We start from the raw sequence: 21,889 nt of genomic DNA, 5'->3' as shown, positions 1-21,889 counted from the left end.
ATTCATAATGTTCTATTAGCATAGCCTTTGGAAATCTGGGACCTACCACCAGGCCATGATGAAATATCTTTTTTTATTAATATCACTGATTTTATTAATTAATTTTTTAAAAACACAACTATAATTCAATATTACAATAAAAACAATAGCTAGTAGTAAGGGTATTAAGATAACAACAATCTTTTATTCAGTCACTATTGCATATAAAAGCTCATATTACAATAAAGAGTATTCACTAACTCCTATTAAGACTTCTGACTTTAAATACCAGCTCTGGGATAATATTCATTGTTTTCATAAGCTTCTCCATCAGAATGGAGATGGGTCAGGGTTCACCAGTTCAACTTAATCCATTTCTTCAATATTCTTTAGTTCCTTTCCTTCAAGCAGTAACTTTTTCAACAAAGAGAGCTTCTCTGATGAAAAAATGCCATTCTCTGGAAGTTTACCTTAAATTCAATTATTAGAATTGCTTTCTCATAAGGCTGACAATAAATTGTCATGCCCTCATTCAGCACATATTTGATATCTCATGTTTAACAATCCGGATGAAAAGTAATAAGTATAATTCTCCTATTAAGAGTTGATATTAATTTCTGAAAGCTACACAATGATTCATCCAAATGAATATCCATATACATGAAAATCTCTTCACCTCTTAGTATAATTATAGAATTGTCTTTTGGATCCAAAACAATGACAATATCTCCTGGCTCCTAGTCACTTTCACCTTGAAATGTTATCTTCTGACCACCTTTCGTGCTCTTGTCAATATTCTCTAGAATCCTTTTTTTCTCTCAAGGAATTTTCCTTCCATTACACCTTTTATATCTATCTTTAGGGCTGATTTATTCCCCATAATCCTGACATACCATGCAAACTTACTGAATTTGCTGAATTAGTACTAAGTCCTATCTGAAGAATTCTTATTTGTATTCCAAGAACTTTGCCATTGGGACAGCATTCTATATCTTCTTTCTCACTGTCCCTTTCTTCACATCTATCACAATTTACATTCTTTTACAAAGCCTGTATTCTTGCTATTACCATCACATAAATCTAAGGTCACCAACAACTGATGAACAACATTTTTACTTCTCCATTCCCATTGCATTCTCCATCCCACCTCCAAAAACCGTAACAAAGATATCCATTGGAAAATCAAAGCAGAACCATCTTCTGTGAAGGCTTCTTCTCCACCTTTATCATATAGTCTTTTATTTGCATCAGAATGTGTAGAGTGCTGAAACTCTGAATAGGCCTACTTGAATCAGACAACTGAGTACTTAAGGCTAATTACCTATTCCATGTGAGACAATGACTCTATTAGCATGTTTGGATAAATGGCTCTTCTCACTGTTTGGTGCTGGCTCAATGTTTGGTGTTAAGATAATTGTAGGCAAGAATTAGAGAATGGGATGCAACAGGCCAGAGTCACTTTGCAGCAGGACTAGGAGGAGAGAATTTGGTGACTTTGGACTCGATAATCAAGGATACATCTTTGGTAAGCCTGTGGCAGTTTGCCTGCTTCTTTTACTTCTCCTCCTAAAGACTAAGGACTTTTACTTATTCTGACTCTGGCTGATACAGAGGCCTTCAGGGAGCTAGCTTTGACTTAATATTTTGGCACCAAATGTGGACTAAGGACCCTAATTTCACTGAAGAATTCCTGGTGACCAGGAAATAGAGTGAGTATTTTAATAGACAAACAGGGAACTTAATTTGTTAAGAGCTGAACTTAGTAACTCTCATTTTCTAGCTGAAATGGGGCAGTTATTAGGAAAAGATTCTCCCCCACCCCCATCCCAAGGGAGATCTACAGGAAGCATACTTAGGTTAATAAAGAGGCAAGGTTTGCTTGTAACTTGGGAGCAGAATGATGGACTCATGGATACATTAGAATGCACGTCCCCTTGGTTCTTCAAGGAAGAAGAAATAGAGGCAGATAATTGGAAACTAGTAGGAGATCAACTATGTGAATATTACAGTGATGAAGGTCCTGATTCAATTTCCAAGGAAACATTCTATATATACAACTTAATACAATTGGCCTTAAAGAATCCTGTGAGTTACAGTTATAGAAAAAAGAAAAGTTTTAAGAACAGCCACATAAGGAAGTGTGAGGAGAAAGAGGATGAGAAAGGAGAGATTAATGGAAATATCAACAGAGGGCATGAGGAGTTAAGTGAACTTGAAGGGCTTGGTGATTCTCACGCTCACAGCCCAGCTTCAATTCCGCCCATACCAGAGCAGACTCTTAACCACTCCCTCCCCGCCATCAATTTCACCAAGAGGGAGGAGGAGGAGTAGGAAGGGCAGTGATATCACCAGCCCTCTCCCCTAGCAATCACCCCCTCCTATGATTAAATTGCAAAAGGCACTACTTAAAGCTAAAGAGGAAGGGCAGAATATAGCTCATTTGAGAATAGAAATGTATCCTGCGATTGAACACCTTAACTCTTCAGGTAAAGAAAGGAGAAGATACACTCCTTTTAATCTAGAAATCCTCAAAGACCTGAAAAAGACTTGCACTCTTTATGGGGCTACATCAGCTTATATTAAGATGTTATTACACAATTTGGCTTATTAAGTCTTTACCCCTAGAGACTGGAAATTTATAGCAAGGACATGCTTAGAACCTGGATAAAACTTCTTATGGCTTTTTGAATATAGTGAATTCTGTAGGATACAAGCCCAATAAAATAATTAATACTCCAATCATCTGGGTCCAACTGAGAGGTGTAGGTTCTTATGCAGACACTTCAGCACAGATTAATTATCCTGTAACAGCATATGAGCAAATTGCTTCTGCTGCTATCAAAGCATGGGGTGTTGTCCCAGATAAACAGGACAGAGGAGAAACCTTCATGAAAATAACACAAGTGCCAAATGAACACGTTGCTGATTTTGTGAGACGTTTGCAGACAGCTGTCATATGAACTATTGGTGAAAATGCAGTAACAGAAATTATGATAAGGCAACTTGCTAAAGAAAATACTAATGAGGTTTGCAGAAGAATTATACTTGGGACTGTTCAAGGCTGCTCCTTTAGAGGAGCTCATAAGATGCTGTGCTACAGTGGGCACAAATGCCTTTTATAGCCAGGCTATGATGCAGACTTCCCAAGATCCCAAGATGGAAAGACAAGGACCCTTTTGGCAAGGGACTTACAGAGAGACTTGTCAATGCTTTCAGTGTGGTAAAGTAGGGTATCCAAAAGCTCAATGTTGGCATAGAGACAGAGTGAGAAAACAGGGTGGGAGAACAAGACCCACAACCCCATGTCCAAAATGCAACAGAGACTTCCATTGGGCCTCAGAATGTAGACAGATTCAGGGAAATGGGATGAGGGGCCCAGCCCCAGGGCCCAAGGCAAAAAATACTTGAGGTATGATGGCAGCCAATGGTGCACCCAGAGAGTGCCTAGAAGTTCAGTACTCAGACATGACCAATCAGCCAGGAAGCCATCTGATGGGAGAAAGGGATTACAATTGGGGAGAATAGAGCTGTATGCAACTGGGACAACTGAGATACCCCCTGGAGAGATGAAATCTGTTCCTCTCCAGCCTATGGATCCCTTGCCTCCAGGCACAGTAGGCTTGATCATCTCACCTCTTGAGTGTATGCACAAAACAGTGTCCATCCACACACTGATGTGGGAAACTGGGGAATGTGTAGATAATATCCCAGTCACTAATACAGGTAAACAATGTGTGACTTATTACCCAGGAGAAGTAGTAGCACCAGATTTACTCATAAAGAATCCTAATAAGCAACCTGGTGATAGTCACCCAGATTCTGACTCCAAGCAACAAAATCCAGGAATAATCTAAACTGCAGCTGTGACAGCTGATTGTCCTATGCTCAGGATCTATATAAATGGCCTACCATTAGAAGGATTGGTAGACACAGGTGCAGATTGTACAGTCATTAGAGGTGCCAATTGGCCCAGTCACTGGCCAAAGATTAAGGCAAACACCTAGATGCCTGGCGTAGGAGGATCAATAGCAGCTAAAGTTAGAGCTGCCCCTATGAGATGGACTTTTGAAGATGAGACAGGAGTTTTTACTTCCCCATCAATCTTTGGGGAAGAGGCATTTTACAGCAATTAGGATCACAAATGAGTACTTTGGTTTTTTAAGCAGGGCTGTTGTTGAAGTCCTGCCAACACTTTCACCTGTTCCTATCCAATGGAAAATTGATACACTAGTATGGATAGAACAGTGGCCCTTAACTAGTGAAAAAATTCAGTCCTTATTAGATATAGTGCAGGAGCAGCTTGACCAAGGACACTTACAACCTTCTCTAAGTTCTTGGAATTCCCCTATATTTGTTGTAAGAAAGAAATCTGGACAATGGAGGATGCTCACTGATTTAAGAAAGGTAAATAAACAGATGGAAATTATGGGAACTCTTCAGCCTGGGTTTCCATCTCCTACTCAGTTGCCTAGAGAATGGCTTCTTTGGTTACAGACATTAAGGATTGTTTCTATTCTATCCCTCTGGATAAGGAGGATATGAAAAGATTTGCCTTTTCAGTGCCCAGTGTTAACTTAGCTGAGCCTTATAAAAGATATGAATGGACAGTTTTGCCACAGGGAATGAAAAACAGCCCCACTATGTGTCAAATGTATGTTGCTGCTGTTCTTGCTCCAGTAAGAAAAGCATTTCCAAAAGTTATGCTATTACATTATATGGATGATATATTAGGATGTGCACCTGAGGAACAAATGTTAGAAGCATGTCTAAGGAATTACAAATTGTACATAGCTGCAGAAAAAATTCAAAGACATGCTCCTTTTCAATATTTAGGATATGAGGTATACCCTAAGGTGCTTACAGTACAAAAACTGTCCTTAAGAACAGAGAAGCTAAACACCTTAAATGATTTTCAGAAATTGATAGGAGAAATCCAATGGATGCAACCAGTGTTAGGCTTGACTACCTATCAGTTACAACCATTATATGACATTTTAAGGGAAGACAGTGCTTTAAACTCATCATGCCAGCTTACAAAAGAAGCTCAAAAGGCTTTGAGAGAAATTGAAGTGGCTTTATTCAATGTGGTTGAAATAGTCACCCAAAAACCCTTGGAAATATCAGTTTTTGCTACAAAAGAAGCACCCACAGTAGTCCTTCATCAAGGAGACAGTGTGATAGAGTAGGTGAGCCCCCCAGCACAACCAGAACAAAGCCTTACTCTTTACCCAGTACTTGTGGCCATTAAGCGAGCAGTACAATTACCTGGGATAAGACCTGACAAGATATACACCTTTTATACCAATGCACAAATTAATGTATGCTGTGAAACCATCCCAGAGTGGCAAATTTTGTTAGCCACAGCTCCAAATTTTACACACAGGTCTCCATTAATGAAAACCCTACGATTACATAATTGGCAATGGATTTTTGAAGAAAAGTTTCTAAAGTTCCTCTTAAAGGACCAACTATCTTTACAGATGCATCCAAACATAACATTTGTGCTGTATACTCTCATGACTTAACTATAAAGAAAGTAGTCAGAACTCCTTTTCAGTCCACTCAGCAGAATGAATTGTATGCAATCATTCTAGCTCTTACTTATTATCTAGGAGATGTAAATATAATATCTGATCCGGCTTATTCATTGGGTATGGTACAAAGAATTGCCACAGCCCAATTAAAATTTGTAGCCTCTAATATATATCAGCTCTTCAAGGAACTTCAAGAACAAGTGAGAAAGCATCCAGGTAAGATTTATGCATGTCCATTCTCATAGTGGACTTCCAGGTCCAATTTTTGATGGTAATTCAAAGGCAGATAGCCTTTTAACCATGTTGGCCAATATTCCTTTATTTCAGGAAGCCCAAGAATTTCACTCTAAATATCATCAGGCTGCTCGAGCTTTATGTTTGCAATTTGGAATAACAAGAGAGGAAACAAGGCACATAGTAAAAGCCTGTACAACTTGCCCTCCTTTCCATGCTCCTATGTTCCTTCCAGGGAAGAACCCTCATGGTTTGAGACCCAATGAAATTTGGCAAATGGATGTGACCCATTATAAATCTTTTAGTTGTCTGTCTTTTATCCATGTTGTGGTAGATAGCTTTTTTTTTTAATTTATTTTTTTATTTTTAAATAACTTTTTATTGACAGAACCCATGCCAGGGTAATTTTTTACAACATTATCCCTTGCACTCACTTCTGTTCCGATTTTTCCTCTTCCTCCCTCCACCCCCTCCCCCAGATGGCAAGCAGTCCTATACATGTTAAATAGGTTACAGTATATCCTAGATATAATATATGTGTGCAGAACCGAACAGTTCTCTTGTTGTACAGGAAAAGTTGGATTCAGAAGGTATAAATAACGTGGGAAGAAAAACAAAAATGCAAGCAGTTTATATTCATTTCCCAGTGTTCTTTCTTTGGGTGTAGCTGCTTCTGTCCATCCTTGATCAATTGAAACTGAATTAGATCTCTTTATCGAAGAGATCCACTTTGTGGTAGATACCTTTTCAGGATTCACTTTTGCAATACCAGCAGCAAAAGAGACAGCCCGAGTAGTCACTGAATTCCTTATACAAGCATTTGCAATTATGGGTGTGCCACTAGTAATAAAAACAGACCTGCATATACTTCTAAACATTTTGCACACTTTTGTGCACAGGATAAGATTTTACACACCACTGACATATCCTTTAATCCTCAAGGACAGGCAATAGTAGAGAGGAGAAACAGAGACATTAAGACACTCCCAAAACAAAAGAAAGGGGAAGCCACGGGTAACCCTAGAGAACTTCTAATTCTAGCCCTTTATACTATTAACTTCTTGATTTTTGACAAAGATGCACTGGCTCTGGCAGACAGGTTTTATAACTCACCGGAAAGGCAGTGTCCAGTGTGAGCAACTCCACTATCTTCAGATAATCACCAGGTGATGTGGAGAGATCCACAAAGTGGTGAATGGAAGGGACCAAATAGGTTAACTGCTTGGGGGAGAGGGCTTGCTTGTATCTCTATAGATAGAGAAGGAATCAGATGGGTGCCAATGAGTCACATTCACCTTGTCCATAGGAGAGAGCAGACTGAAACAAAGGAGAAGACCCAAGAAACATCGGATGGTTCTATTGCTGACTGTGCCCACCACTGAAAGAGCCTGGCAGTTTGGGCCACTGACTCATGGACATCAAAAATTGTTGGACTTGAAAACCCTGAGGAATCATTGGATTTTCTGAGACATGATAGGACTGTTGTAGGACTTCAAAACCCTTAGAAATCATTGGATTCTCTGAGACATGATAAGACTGTTAAAAGACTTCAAAATCTGCAAAAATCATTGGATTCCCTAACACATAAAAAGACTGTTGCAGGACTTCAAAAACTTGTGGGGATCATTGTTTTCCTTGACACATGAACTAATGGACAATAGACTGGTTTTGGACTCTCTCTTGGCTGCTCAAGGAGGCATATGTGGGATTTTTGTTTACATACCCTCCTTCTAGGACTTCTGGAAATCTTTTACAACACCATGTTGATTTATTTTGTTTGTTATATCACTACTTGCATGTACAATTCATATTTTTTTACACCACATTGAGTCTGCACTGGCTGTGGGGAGAGTCATCTACGTTATATCTTCTACGTTAATGCTATGTGCTTGTGTAATATCTCCCATGCTGATGGGTTTGTGTATACCTGTTTCTAGTAAGACCCTTCATCTCAGATATCTGCTAACAATATCTGGCTTGACTCCCAGTTCCCTTTGGTATTTTTCACCTCCCTTCTTGAGAAATCAGGGAGGGCATGGCCACCTGTGCTCTAAAAGAAAAGAAAGCAGGAGATGTAAAGGACTGAAATTCTGAATAGGTGCACTGGACTCAGACAACTGAGCACTTAAGGCTAATTACCTATTAGACAATGACTCTATTAGCATATGTTTGGATAAATAGCTCTTCTCACTGTTGCTACAGCTCAATGTTTAGTGTTAAGATAATCACAGGAAGGTTTGGAGGGAGAGGGAAAGAGGGCAGAGTCACTTGGTGGCAGGATGAGGAGGAGAGAGGCTGGTGACTTTGGTCTCCAGAATTGAGGATACATCACTTGCGAGCCTGTGGCAGTTTGCCTGCTTCTTTCACTTAGTATTTCAGGTCCTGAGGCCTCCAGGGAGCTAGTCGACTGGACTTAATAAGAATGTTCTTCCTAAGCTTAAGAAATCTCTTTTGAACTCTTCTTCATTTGGACTCTTATCTGAGTAATATTTCAAGGCTAATTTTCCATATGTCCTTTTAGTTCTTCCTGGGAAGCACTGGGTTTTACATTATAATAACTTATCATAGCTTATAACTTATAAAACATTATAATAACTTATTTCCTTCACAATTTTCTATTGCTGGGGAGCAATACAGGTGGTGTACCATGTATCAAAATGCCCACATTCAGTGGAAGGAGGCAAGGGGACCACCTAGGAGCCAGATGGGAAGTTGGGAGAACAAGTAGAACAGAGAAAAGATAGGAGGGAAAGTTTTTCTGCATAGAACTCAGTCAATAGCAATAAAAGAACAAATCATACAATGAAAAATTAAGTTTTTCAAACACACAAGTTTATTTGTTAATTTCATACAATATCTTTACTCCGTAGAGACCAATGGATAATGTCTGTCTCTTTTAATGAATCTTGAAATTTCTCTAATAATAGACAAGATAATATGCACATATAATTGATATCTATGCATACAAATATGAGAGACATTCATTAAAATGAAATAATCTACCTTTGCTAGCTAAGGAGCATTACCATAAACAGGCTAATGTAAAAATAACAGAGATAAATGGATAGCTTGGATTTATTTTAAAATGGATTTATTGAAGTTATTAAGTGTGAGAGCATTGAATAGTTACAATCTAATTTGATTAAATGAAAATATTTTTCTGACAAAGGCTTATGAAAGTTTAGTTTGCATATGACAATAAACAGTGAAGAACTTGGTTGTACTGTACTGCTCTAGAGAGGAGGGGAAAAAGGAATACTATATAATACCTACTGTTATGCCAGGCACGGTGCCAAACACTTTACAATTACTATCTAATTTGATCCTCACAACAATTCTGAGAGGTAAATACAATATTTTCCATATTTTATACATTTTCCAGTTGAGGAAACTGAAAGAAACAGAAGTTAAGAGTTATAAAGTTAGTTAGTATTTGATGTTTGAACTCAGGACACTAATTCCAGTCCCAGTGTTCTATCTACCGTGTCACCAACTGCCTCTAGAAAAGCATTAGAGATCTCTGCTTCACATCACACTCAAACCATGGATTGGAGCAGACAGAGGAGAAATGCTTTTAGGCAGCTGGTTTTACTGTCTAAAATTTATTCTAAGATCTCATTGTTTTGGGTTTTTTTTTTTTTTTTTACACATTTTTATTTTACATTTCAGTAGCCTTTATGAATGTTGCTGAGGAAAATACTGTGGAAGTCAAATGTGTTATTTTTAATATTAAAAAACATGGCCTCAAAGAAAGCTTCACTTATAAATCTAGAATATGTTTCCCCAGGTCTATGTCAAGACCTGTCACATTGTTTGCCAGTCTCCCAATTGATATTTCTGTCTTCTTAGATTATAATATTAGGCCTAGTATCAGAAAGACTTCAGGTTCAAATCTGGCCTCATAGTAAGCATTATATAAATGTTAATTGTTATTATTATCTCAGAACAATGACAACAATTTGAAAATAAAAAGCATTAGACAATGTTTTGAATTTGTCTTTAAGTCTGTCATCTGAGCTAAAGTCAAAGAGGTTCATCACCAGGTCACTGCTCATTAGATTATGAACTATTCTCAGGCACAGAGGAAAATATGGTACATATGTTTAGCACAGAGGAAAATATGGTACATATGTTTAAAACATTACTGAATTTAGAGTCAAAAGTTTTGCTTTGCTCAATCTTTAAATCTGTCTTTGATTACCTGAGTGACAATGAACCAGTCACTTTACATCTACGCCTTGGGTTTATTATTAAAGAGCTGAACTAGATGATCTCTACAATTCTTTCAAATAATAAATAAGCTACATTTTTTCAAATTCTAATTAATAACTTCAGTGCTTTTTCAACAAAAGAATTCATTTATGATGGAAGAAGTCCATGTAATTCAAAAAGTAATCAATTTTCAAGAATTCATCCCAAATCCTCCTTTTATATATACCATTTCATCGAAATTCAGTATTTTTTCATTTCTGTAGAACATTTCCAGAGGTAATTCACTGATTTTACATTTACAATAAATCCACAAGATGTCCTTAAGGAACTTACAATCTAGTAAGCCAAGATATACTGAGAAATAGTCTAGATGATTAAATTAGGCACATAAGTACATTCCCTCCTGCTACAAAAGCTTAAAAATAATAATGGGACAAATAGATCATTTCGTTAATTAAGTCATTAAGTCTACCAAGAGTTAAGGCAGGATCATCTTTTTTATGATGTGGAAGATGAAGGAAGTAAGACTGGCTAAGATGCCATCCTATGGCCCAATATTTTGAAGGGAGATAAGCCTAAAATAGATATTAATTTCAAGAATGAAATTTTGAAGGTATTAGCAGAAATGATTCTGATGAAGAAGAAAAGGGGAGATGTCTAAGGAGACTAAAGACATTATACAGAGAAGCCATTAAAAAAAAAAAACCCTCTATTTGACAAAGAAGTAAAGAAGATGGAAATGTAATCCACTATATTTTTGAACACTGGAATCACAAAAGCCACGTTCAATTTTGCAGGCTTCACAATTAACCTCACTAATGGCTCACATCTCTTCCCAGGGATTTCTTTTGTGTCTTTTGGCTTAGATGGACTATCATCTCCTAGACCTGCAGAGTTCATATAACTCATCACATTATCAGTAATTGCTTCTTGGTTTGAGCTTCTGTAACTCCCAGCTTGAAATAGATCCTTGGATTGATCTAAGATCCTTTCTTCTGACCCAGGAATTCCTCTATGATTCACGACTGTTGCTCTGCTCCTCCCAGCCATGTTGTACAGTTCCCAGAATGGCCTAGGAAGTAACCTGGGTTTGGGGCAGCATGATTCTCTGGAGGACACAGAATTTTACAGGCCTTCCTCTAAAGAACTGGGTCTATTTCTGTGTTTACTCCCTCTCTGTTCTCTACCTGCCCTAAATCTCAACAGACCTCCACCTTCTGGAATCCCTTTTAAATTAAAGATCAAGTCAAGGGGCAGTTAGGTGATGCAGTGGATAGAGCACCAGCCCTGAAGTCAGGAGGACCTGAGAAAGTTCAAATATTATGGTATGTGACCATAGGCAAATCACTTAATCCCAATTGCCCAATTGCCTCAGAAAACAAACAAACAAACAAACAACAACAAAAAGCTAAAAAGTTAATTAAGTGAACTTCATCAATCACATAGCAACAACATAACTATAACATAGAGCTGCCTGTGCTCTGCTATAATAATAAAGAGCAAGTAATATAGGTGAAAACAAAAAAATATCACTATTATGTTGGATTTTTTAAAGTGTCAACAGCAGTAGACCTCAGAACTTCAGAAACTGGCAATGACCACTAATTAAAAAAAGGATGCTTCTACTGTCTTTTTCTTTCTTTCTTAAACTATGTTGGAAGCAAAAGGAAAATTGAAGAAGGGAAAAGACCAATGGTTAGAGAAAGTAGTACAAGGATAACTGCCAACTGAAGCCATTTAAGTGTTACATAAGTGATAGCGTGTTGGACTTAGAATCAGGAAGACCTGGTTTTAAAGCCTGCCTCACATCCTTTCCAGCTGCCTGATCCTGTGCAAATCATTTAAATCATCTCATTCTCAGTTTCCTCATCTATAAAATGTGGATAACACCACCACCACCTCATAATGTCATGGTGATTTAAATAAGTTACACATGTAAAGTTCTTTGCACATTTAAAGCTCTCTATAAATGCTATTGTTAGCACTTGTTATTATGAAAAAGATAGACAATTCAGCTTATACAAGAGGCAATCTCACAATTGAAAGAATGTTGAACGTAAGTTAGGAGAACCCATCATAACTATGTGACCATGAGCAAGTTACTCTCTGAGGCTTAGTTTCTTCTTCTATGAAATGGGGATAATAATAATTGAAGTAGTTTTCTCATAGTATAACAAAACAGATAATGTAAAATGTTTTATAAACTTGGAAGAACTATAGAAATGTCAGTTATTGTTTTGGTTCTGTTTTCTCTTCCAAAGAGAAGATTCTCTGGAAAGATATCTTGGGAAAGATAGAACAAATGTGGTGAGCAACTAGTGGAAAATAAGCAAAGAAACATGCAAGAGAAGAGCTAGCTACCCTCAATGAGTTTCAATAGCCAAACCCAAACAAAGATTACCCTAATGTAATAGCAAAGCAGGCAAATGTAATGTTTAACTTCTGTCAGTCAAATTTGAAATATCTAAACCAGGAAAACTGTTACAAGATTGGACAAAGGCAAATAGAATCCCAATTTTCAAGAAAGAAAGTAGAATCAACCAACTGTAGCCCAATGAAAATAATTTCTTTTCCTGGCAAAACACTATACACATTACTAAAGAAATAATTTGTGAGCACTTAAAAAGGAAAGCAGTGAACAAGGTTTTTTCAAGAAGTCATGTCAAAAATGTCCATAATCTTTGACCTAGAGATCTCACAGCTGAAATGAAGTAGATATCCATCAATTGAGGAATGGCTGAACAAATTGTGGTTCAGCAATGTAATAGATTAGTAAATTCTGAGAAATAATATGAGAAATTCAAAGAAACATAAGAAAATATAAACAAATGAAGAACTATGAAAAAATATATAATAGCTACCAAAAAACAATTTAAAAAAACAAAATGAAGCTAAATAATATGCATTTACAGCTACCAATGTTGGCTCCAGAGTTAAGAAAAAATCCACTTAACATTCACTGGAAAGAAGACCATAAAAATGGAAGGTTATATTCAAATATCATCAGTTTTATTTAACAGTTTTGTTTTCTTTGTTACAAGGGAAGACAAGGGCTCTCACGTCATCCTGGTGGAGATGGAAATACTGAATTAGGAGAAGATTTCAATGGAGCTCCCAAAGAGGGAGCTTTTTGCCAATGATACTAATTAAAGCAAAGATCCTCCTATGTCAAATTTGCAGATGGCATGAATTTTGGAAACATAGATACTATTTACAGAAAGATCTATAAGATCTATAGGTAAAGGAACTAGGATTATATCCATGAATAATTTATCCAACAAAACTGAGTGAATCCTAAAGGAAGAAAATGGATATTTACTGAAATAGAGGACTTAAGTATTACTTATAAAAATAGCAGAGGTAAAAAAAAAAAAAAAAAGTATTCAAACACAAGACTAAAGAGAAGTATAAAAAGACAAACCTGAGCCAGAAATCAAAAAGAACAAATTGTTTACATTCTATACAAAAGATAATATATGTAACCCCTCAGAACTTTATTATTATTAGAGCCGTTAGAAGTTTACTTAGCATGGCTGTGATCTCATCATTTTGGGGTAATATTAAAGTAAAACTGGATGTATGAGAAAGAGGGATATACCAAGAGAGGAAGAATGCAAGAAATGATCTTACATAAATGGAGCATGCAAGGAAGAATGTATAGTGATTGCACATATATAACCTATATCAGATTGCTTGCTATCTTGTGAGGGTAGGGAAGTAGGGAGAGGAAGGAAAATTTGGAACTCAAAATCTTATAATAAAAGAATGTTGATAACTATATGGACATGTAATTGAAAAAAAGAAAATGCTATTTAACAAAAAAATATAGATAGACAGACAGACAGATAGACAGATAAATAAGATAAAACAAAGGAGAGAATGAGAGGCAGGGGAGTATGGCAACACTTGAACTTCACTCTCATATGAACTGACTGGAGGAAAAAATAAACATACAGTTGCAAACAGAAATCCATCTTACCCTACAGGGAAGTAGGAAGAAAAGAATTTCAGAGAAAGGGGGGGGGGGTAAATTAAGAAAAATAATAATCAGAAGCAAAACAGACCCTTGAAGATGAACTGGATAAAAAAAAGAGAATAAATATTAGAGAGTAGAATGAGAGAAAAATACAGTTAGCTATCATAGCTATGAATGTGAATAGAATGAACTTACCCACAAAATAAAAAAGGATAGCAGAATTAATTAGAAACAAGAATACATAATACATTGTTTATAAGAACACTTGAAACACAAAGATACACACAGAGTTAAAATAAGGGGCAGAAGCAAAATCTGTTCTTCAGCTAAAGTAAAAATAATAATAATAATAATAATGATAACAGGAATATCAATTATGACTTCAGACAAAGGAAACACAAAAACAGACCTAATTAAAAGAGATATTTAGAGAAATTTCATTTTGCTAAAAAGATACCATAGATAATAAATTAATATCAATACTAAATATGTGCAACAAGTGGCATAGCATCCAAACTCCTGAAGAAAAATTAAATGAATTACAGGAGGAAATAGAACAATAAGAGTAAGGGACAGTACTTCACCCTTACTCTACTTAGATAAATTAACCATAAAATAAACAAGTTAAGGGAATGAATGGAATTTTATAAAATTTAGATATAATAGATCTCTGAAGAATACTGAATAGGAATAAAATGGGATATACCTATTTATCAGCTGTGAATAACACCTCCACAAAAACTAATCATGTATTAAGCTATCAACTCCTCACAAATGCAGAAAAGTACAAATCTCAAATGCATGGTTTGTTTTTTCTATATTAATACCAGGAACGTAGGGCTGATTCAATATCTGGAAAATTACAAGCATAATTGGCTCTGTCAATAACAAAGCAAGAAAAATCACATGATTATGTCAATAGGTACAGAAAAGGCTTTTTATGAAATACCCATTCCTGTTTTGTTTTGAAAAGTTTTAAAAATTGAAATTTAAAATGAAAAGCAAGCTCTATCTGTAATAAAGATAAGCTAGACTCTTTCCTGGATATGATCAGGAATAAAAAGGACCTATACGTACAAAAATATTTATAGCAATTCTTTTTAAAGTGGAAATGAATTGGAAATCAAGGGGATATCCATTAACTGGAGAAAAGCTCAACAAGTTAATAGTATATGAAATGTTATACAACATTATTGTGTTATAAGAAATGATTCAGGGAGTGGTTTCAAAAAGATCTAGGAAAACTTATAAGAATTGATGCAAAGTAAAGTAAGCATATTCAGGGGAACAATTGTAAAGATAATCAACTGTGGAAAAATTTAGTGACTGATTAATGCAATGATCCATAACAATCATTATGAGAAATATTAACCATCTCCAAATAGAGAACTGATGGACTCAGAGAAAATTGAAACATACTTTTTTCTCTCTCCTTTTCATGAGATTTTTCTTTTGGAACACAGCTAATACAGAAATATTTTTTGCATGCCTTCACATTCATAATGGATTTTATATTTCTTGCCTTGTCAGTGGATGAGAGAAAAGTTGAAGGGAAAATAAAATAAAATAAAAACTTATAGCAACCAAGAACTTGCTTGCATGTGATACTGAGTTAAGACTGGATTGTTAACATGTGGAAGTATTTAAATGTCTGCCAAGCAACTTTGATAAATGGCAAAAGGATCTAACCCCCCAAAAAAAATTTTTTTAAGATTTTTAAAGTACAAGATAAAGTTACACAGGGTCAATAAAACTTAACAATGGATGCAAATTGGGGAAAATCTGGCAAAAGTATTATAGAAAAAACTTTTGGGATTCACACTGGACACAAGGTAATCATTCAAAATCTATGTAAATTTATTATTTAGTTTAAGTTTATATAATCAAAACATACAATATGTAATTACATTACACTCAACATTGGATAGTTGTAGTTCACCACTATCCAATCATGAATACATTGCTTCCACATAATATACAAAAGTCCTTGAGCCAGTCACAATGAAAGATACAGAAATGTAAAAAACTTAAAGAGTTCTGTAATCAAGAATATAAATAGCTATTGATGGGATAAATGGACCCCAGCAAAATATTATGTCCCTGGTGGCAACCCAATAACTAAGTAAGCCCCAATGTAGAGCAAGCTGATTTACTGTGTAATTCTAGGCAAGTCACTTAACCTTTATACGTTAGTTTCCTCATTGCAAGGAAATGGCAAATCACTCTAGTATCTTTGCCAAGAGAATCCCAAATGGAGTCATGAAGAGAAACACATGACTGAAATGAATGCATAACAAAAACTGACTTACAGTTATATAATTACTGTTACAAAGCATAAGTGGTACAAAAGTACTATAAAATTTGAGCAGAGGAAGAAATCATTTTTGACTTTAGTCACCAACAAAATATGTGTGAAGGATATAGGACTTGGGTTTGGTGTTGAAGAATGGCCTGCATAAATGTGGTCTGATTGACAGCAATGTAGGGACAATATTCCAGGTAGAAAGATGACATAAGCAAAGGCATCAAGGTATTGGTTCAGGAAATGACCAGGAGAGCAGTCTCTCCACAGCATGAGTTTTATGTGCAAGACTAGATGAAGAAAAGTTTCAAGAAGCCTCAAGCTGGGATCAGAACATAGAAGACTTTAAAGATAAAGTTAAGATTGAACTGTATTTAGAAAGCACCGAGACCCTGAAAATTTTTGCACAGGGAAATGACACCAGAGTGAAACTTCAGGAAGATTAACTTGCTGACAGGATTCAGGATGGATTAGAGAGGAGAATATGCCTGATTTTAGTCTTTGTGTTTTAAAAGAGATATGCGAAGGCTATAGAGCAGTCAGAGTAAGAAAAAATGAATAGACACTGAGTAGTTATTATCTGTCTCTACAAAGCAGAAAACAAATTTAAATAACAATACTCAGTACAGACACATACAAGTACAACCTTCCATTTATAAGAGTAAGTCCTAAAACAGACTAGGTAATTTTGTTTATAATGATAAAAGAGGTTACGGAATCTTGATCCCTAAATGTCTTTAAAAACAGTACCAATAACCACATTATTTGGTCCTAAAGGAGTTTGACCCTTTCTTAAGATTCCTTCTAGCAATATGATTTTATGATCTGCATGATTTTCTCTGACCTTATTGATAATTTCAACATATTTCAATTTAGTTTCTGATGCAGACATCATTAACTTGTTTTTCACTTCCACCCTAAATCATTAATAAAAATTCCATGATAGACATCCCCACCCCAACTAATATGGTTATCTATTATATACACAAATAATTTCCTTTAGTGGTTCTAATTACAACCACATTGATTCTGCCTCACCCTCAGTTTTTTTTCAATGTATTTCTTAGAGACCATCCTTTACTTCACATTCATTTAAACATATTTCTATTTCCCACAATAATCTGACCTCCATTTATTTCTGAAACCTTAAGTCCATTACAAGTAAATAGCATTACTGTCTTTACTTTGTGTAAGCATTTATAATTCTTATCTGTATCATATTTGTTTGCAGTTAAGACCTATCAACCACTCTATCAATGCCTCTCTTGCTCAATTTTCTTTTGCGGTTCCATTACTTTTGTTGCTCATGTATACGTGTATACATATGTGATCATGTATAACATTACAGTCATACAATATTGTACTTGAAATTTCCATTCTACACATCAGAAAACTGGCCTATTTGTTCCTTCCCATAAACAACATTCTGTACACCACCTCTATGACTTTTCACAGGTTAATTCACATTCTCTCTTCTCTATCTATCTATCTTTCTGTAAATCCCAGCTGAAGGACCATGTCCTCTTAGAGATTTCTCTTATTTCTCCAAGTTGTTAATTCTCTCCCCATTCCAAAATTAATTTTTGCATAGTTGTTTCTACCTGGTAAAATATGATCTCCTTGAGGACAGAGACTGTTCTGTTTGCACCCTCAGCTCCTTGTATATTATAGGTATCTAATAACTTTTATGTTGTAGGATTTTTTTAATAATAAAAACAATTGGATTTTTTATGACTGGGGGATGGAGTGGAGGATGGATTCTGTGATTTAATCACAAAATAAGAATCTGATGACAGAGTTAAGAAGGTGTAAATGGGCTACCTGCAATATTAAGACATGTTAATACTCTGTTATTACTGTTCAAAGTATGAAGAGGTTTCTCTGATGGAACTGGAAGAATAGCTTGCATTGGTAGTTTTTCAAAAGCTAAGTATGACAGTCCTGAAGAGAGTTAAAACCATCAAGAGTATCTGAGGCATAAGAGATAAAGTCTCTTCATGACTCCATTTGGAATTTTCTTAGCAAAGATACTAAAGTGGTTTGCCATTTCCTTGCATGAGGAAACTAAAGTATAAAGGTTAAGTGACTTGCCTAGAATTACACAGTAAGTCAGGTTGCTCCTCATTGGGGCTTACTTAGTTATTGGGTTGCTACCAGGAACATAATATTTTGCTGGGGTCCATTTATCCCATCAATAGCTATTTATATTCTTGATTATAGAACTCTTTAAACCAGAATTATACCAGAATCACTCAAAGCTATATCAGTACTTGGGATTCTTTACTTAGACAAACTCAGTTTTAAGAAAGAATATAATTTCAAAGTTTAAATGCTATATAGCATATCTTAATTAGTCAAAGGAAATAAACATTTAATAAACTTTTTCCTCTATAATCCTTTTTTCTTAGAAAAGATGTAATAATATCTTTTTTTTTCAGGGTTATTTTCTTTTTTTTTAAGATGTAATAGTATGTTGCCTGTTATGTGACATAGAAGTAACTATCCTCTTCTCTTTTCCCCTCTATTCTGCAAGAGCACATCCTGTGACATGTGGAGAGAGAGCTGAGCTGTGTTCCTCAAACTACTTCCAAGCACATGAGGGCTCGGTGCTAAAGATGCTAAAGCAAAATTTTGGAATGATGCAGCAATTCTTTGGTCCCTGGAATGGGAATACACCAAAAAGGACTGGTTACTGTGATGAGGATGATATTCTACCTCCATCTCCCTCATGCACGATAGGTTAGTATTTCCATAGAAGGTACTGAAATCAATGAACTAAAGGCTCCAGGCAAAGGGGGGGGGGGGGGGGGCGCGGGGGAAGGGGGCACTGATGTCACTTCCTGGTCACAAACAGATGGAAGGGAACTCCAGTCTCTCTGATGTTTGGCTCGCATATAATGATAAGCAACTCAGAGGCAGGAGATCTTTACTCCACTAAATTAACTTATGGTGACCTCACTGCATATCCTAGTTGAATCTCCTTCTCTTAGAATTATATTAGAGTCTGGCCTGACTTAGGCATGTACCTTAACCCTAATATACACAGCATTTCAATAAAGATTTAGTAGCTCTTGTCGGAGTAAGATATAGGAAAAGGAATAGGCAGGGTATGTGACTCTCCTGGTCTAGGAATATCGACCAACTTTAAAGAGACTCACTGTGATATGGGTTTGCCTTTTTATGCCCTGAAGTCAGAAGGAAGTCACCTCAATATTGCCAAAGTTACCAGAAACAACAAATTAAACCCTGCTCCACTCCTTCATCAAGTTCACAAAAAGAAAAACTAGCCCAATTCATGTTATTGAGAGAGAAAGGTAATTCTAGTAGATATTGGTCCTATCACACTTGGGTAAATAAACCTCCTTTTCCTAACTATTAAATGACTTATGACAGTCTCTTCTATTCTAGTATTAGAATTATCAGAGGTCTGGTCTGTCACAGAGTCAGGAAATTTTAAAGAAAAAAAACTACTCCCAACTCTCAGGCTACCTCTCAGATAAGTACAATGATCAGAAGGGATACAATGAAAGACAAAAACATGGGCCCTGTCCGTAAGGACCTTAAATTTTAATGGGGGAGACAACATGAAACAACCATGTGCATATAAAACAGAGGATACTGGAGATAAATGTTCACCCTCTCTTACCTAGGACTAAGCTAGACCTCATGGCAAAGTCATCTCCAAATCAGGCCACCTGCACTCCAACTCTCCCCTCCTTCCCAATGGAGCTCAGATCCTTGCCTAGGACACTGGAGGACCATGAGGTAGGAGAAGAGATCTTATCTTACTCACAATCAGATTCATAAAACTTTCTAACCACCTTCAAAACCATGCCATTCCACAAATCCCCTCTGTCTGGTCCTCTCCCCAATCCTTTTTTTCTAACTCTAGTTTACAAGTTATGCTACCCCTTTTATATCCCATTTAGGATATCACCTCCTTAATGGCAGAGACCTTCACATTTTTGTATTTGCATCCCTAGAGCTTAGCATGATGCCTAATACATAGATCACATTTAAATGCTTTTTTCATTCCTTTGTTCTCTTCTCTCTGGAAACTATGGTTCTATGATCTTCCATGAAAAACAAGAAATATTTGCCCTCCTACTCTGACCATGTGTTTGCTAGGTCAGCCAAAGCCTGTTTTGCAAGGCTCCAGCTGCTTCTTCTGCTTTGAATTTCTTCCCCTGAATATAGGTCACCGAATAATCTGAGATGGGTGTCCCCTAGGTTAGAAAAAGTCTCATCAGATACAAACCTACTGCATCCATCAGTCAAAAACTGACTGTTTTCTACAACTTCATCCTTCTGAGAGAAGTTAATATGATCTGGAAGCTATGATTAAATTATATTTCTCAAGCATATATGTATTGCAGAGTTATATTTTATGTGGGGGTTAAATGTTAAAGCCAAAATCTAGGAATTATCCTTGAAAATACCCTAAATTGCTCATAAAGTACATTAAAAATCTTTAAACAATTGTAACTAGAAAAAAAAAGTTTCTTAAAAAAAAAAAAAGATAGTTATATCAAAGAGCAAGTGGCTCTGAAATGGTTGCTATGGAAACAATTGAATTTAAATTTTATTTTTCATCACACCTAAGCTATTGATCAGGAAATAGGTGAGAAGCAGGATGTCTACTCAATTTTTTTTAAAAAAGCAAAGATTTAACTGGTAAAATAATTTATGATTGGGAAAAAATATTCTTAAAATGGCTTCACACATAAGTGCAATTGATATAGAGAATAATCATACCACCAAATAACTGTTTCTTCTTCCTGCTTTACCATTAAGTAACAGAGAAAGAACACAAAGAAGTCAAAGGTAACAACAAGGTAAAGGCCTTTTCTGAATGAGAAATGCTAGAAAGGCACTGAAGGTCTTCCCTTTCCTATTGGTTCTATCAATCGAATCTGAAAATGTCTCCAAGAATAGATTCTAGAATTACATTCAGCACAAGCACAGTACAAAAGGCACAAGAAGCTAAGACTGAGGGAATAACAAATTCATATCTCCTTCTCATTCTGAGAATACACTCATTAATTAGAACAGTGGACTTATCCTATTTAAAATGTTCTCTCTCCTTCTTTCCCTCTCTTCCTCTCTGTCTCTGTCTCTCTCTCTCTTTCTCTGTTTCCCCAATCATCTATATTCCTATAGATAAAAAGTTCCATTGCATATATAATATTTCTCTGTCATAGGTGCCCTCTTAGCTCAGGTTCAACATGAGAATGAAATGAGGGATTTGTTATTGAACAAAGGAGACTTATTTGTTCATACACAGAAAAAATAATCAGCAACCTTGTATTGTGGTTCCAAATAATCTAGACACAGATCTCCTCATTTCCATCCCCATCTATATCTGGGAACACATATGGTTAGTTCATCATCAGAGTATGGTAACTTTCACGGTTTTGAGCAATCACTAAATTTGAGGGGCTTTAACTCTATAGATTAGGTCTTTTTACATACCCAGGCTAGGAAGCTGCCAGGAGGCTGAGACATTTAGTCAAGAAAATTGGTGACGTTCAACTTGTGAAAAAAGAGTTTTTGGAAAGAGAAGCAAGAATATATAACACATATATTCTTTTTTTTTTTTTAGACTTAAACAAAACAAATTTCTTTATTAATTCTATCCAAATAATAATAATA

The 21,889-nt window shown here is 35.9% G+C and overlaps 1 protein-coding gene and 1 pseudogene across 1 annotated transcript in view; both read right to left on the bottom strand.

The window, feature by feature from the left end:
* The window catches only part of ATG10 (autophagy related 10), a 315,023-nt gene that overhangs the window by 255,242 nt on the left and 37,892 nt on the right, over positions 1 to 21,889 (bottom strand). The gene's annotated exons all lie outside the window — the stretch shown is intronic.
* On the bottom strand, positions 261 to 21,742 carry LOC127545933 (dnaJ homolog subfamily A member 1-like; annotated as a pseudogene).

The sequence above is a fragment of the Antechinus flavipes genome, chromosome 1 (genome assembly GCF_016432865.1).
Source record: "Antechinus flavipes isolate AdamAnt ecotype Samford, QLD, Australia chromosome 1, AdamAnt_v2, whole genome shotgun sequence".
In the NCBI taxonomy this organism is placed as follows: domain Eukaryota; kingdom Metazoa; phylum Chordata; class Mammalia; order Dasyuromorphia; family Dasyuridae; genus Antechinus; species Antechinus flavipes.
Note: the sequence above shows the minus strand (reverse complement) of the source record. Positions and strands in the feature narration are given on the sequence as shown.